Consider the following 2,108-nt stretch of genomic DNA (forward strand, 5'->3'; position numbering starts at 1 on the left):
TGATTTAGCTTGGAAAGCGGGGAGAATGGCGCTAGGCTTACCGCACCGTGACGTCACTGCTGGAAGATGGCAGGAGGGAGGGGCTACTATATTGGGGCAAAGATGGCCGCTCCCAGACTGTTTTATTTTTTCATTAAATTCATTAAATCACTGCCAAGGTATCAGTTTTAGGTATAAATAATGATCCGTTTGACCGAACTTTTCCTTTCCTTCCAGATCCTAAATCTGTGGGATTTTTGGGAAAAAAGATGTCAGGAGGTTCGAGGTGTTTGGAAAAATGTTCAATCAGCTCCCGACTAAAATGGATTCCAGGTCAGTTTGATCCAAGCAGCAGAAGCCAGATCAGTGCTGAGGAACCTTTGGAACCTTTGGAAGCTCAAACCTGAGCGCATTTTATCTGGATTTTATCCGATCATGAAGTTATGCGTAGTTTTCTGACGTTTTCTTGGGTTTAACTCCATGAAACTTGTCCAGCTTCTGTGACGGCATGATGCTGCCACCACCGTGTGTGAGGATGTTTTCTGTGTAGCAGGATGGTTCCGTTTCCGGTCTCCTTTTCCCCGGCTGGCTGTCCCTCCTAATTGGAACAAACTCCAAACAGGAATCTTCTCTCTATCTTCTTGCTGCTCCTTCATAAGGAGAACATTTGGAGCAGTAGTTCCCCCTGAGCAGCGGATCCCTGCAGCTCCTCCAGAGTCACTCAATCTAAACAGCTTAATTTCTTCTCAGTTTAATTCAAACACAGCTGGACTTTAATTAGGTGACTTGTGTTCATTATTTAGGGGTATCAGAGTAAAGGGGCTGAAAATGTTCACCTCACGGATGTTTTTTTTTCCAGAGGAACTTTAAAAAGTTTTTTATTTATTTTAGTTTATGATCTGCTTGTTGGTTTATCACTGGAAATTGAAGTTTTATGGTTTTAAAAGGCAGAATGCTGGAGTTTCTAAACGGAGCCTGATAGCAGAACCGCGGCGTTCGGATCCTGCCTGGTCACAGAAACAGGAAGTGGACTGAGACGATCCTCGCCGGTCGGTTGTTAACCCTTTAAGCTCCTCTGACTTTATTCTGCTGTTTTTTTGGGCCTGATGACGCATGAGGAGTTTATTCCTCTCGGATGTTTTTCGGTACAGGAATCCTTCCGTCGGGTCAAATGCCAAAGTTTCCCGTAGATCAAAGCTTTATTCATCAGATTTATTTTTTCTCCACAATCTTTTTGTTTTGTTATTTTTTTGAAACATCTGCACCTTTCAGACGTTTGTTCTGAATCTAATCTCTGTGCCATGTGTGTGTGTGTGTGTGTGTGTGCTCTGCATTATGTAACGGACCTGCAGTACCAGCTCAGTGCACAGGGGGGCAGTGCTCCCCTGCAGAGAGAGCAGCAGTGGTTTTGGATCAGAACTTTCTGAATGTTTGGACCAGCATGGCTGCTCGGACGGTTCCGTTTCCAGGAACCCAATCATGACGATGCTGCTGATTGACCCGCTGACCCGTCTGAGGCAGAAAATGACTCTAAAGCTGGTTCCGAAGGTCCAGATCAGCTTGGAATGGATGTACAAACGATTCAACGTGTGCAAAGCGTGTAAATGATGTAAAATACACCCTTTTTTAATTTTATACCAACCGTTGATATTTATAACTACTGCCTATTTATGTACAAACTCTTCTCCTGTGCTGTAAATATTCTACAGTCAGATGAAATAAAACTTTTTGCAATATGAAATATATGAATAATAACTCTGCTTCTCTGAGTCTTTCTTCTGATTGTTTAATATTTAGCTCTAATCATTTTTTCAAAGCAGCACTAAGTCACTTTTATACTAATATATCCTTTAAACTCTTTATGGAGTGACTTTTGTTACATTGTTGTTGGAAAGAAAAGAAAAAAATAATTGTACATTTGGAAAAAAAATCAATGCAGGAATGAATTTTCTTTTGTTATTTCTTTTTTTTTTTTTTATTGTGTTTTTTTTTATTCATGACACCCTGGTCCCTCCACCTCTTACTGGCTTTTTAGGAATGAAACTATTACTTCTTAAACCCCAAGAAACGACAGAGGATGTTTCTTAAATAAAGAGAAATCTTCACTTTGATTTTTACAAAGTGATATC

The sequence above is a fragment of the Cyprinodon variegatus genome, unplaced genomic scaffold (assembly GCF_000732505.1).
Source record: "Cyprinodon variegatus isolate N-32 unplaced genomic scaffold, C_variegatus-1.0 Scaffold1997, whole genome shotgun sequence".
Classification (NCBI taxonomy): Eukaryota; Metazoa; Chordata; class Actinopteri; order Cyprinodontiformes; family Cyprinodontidae; genus Cyprinodon; species Cyprinodon variegatus.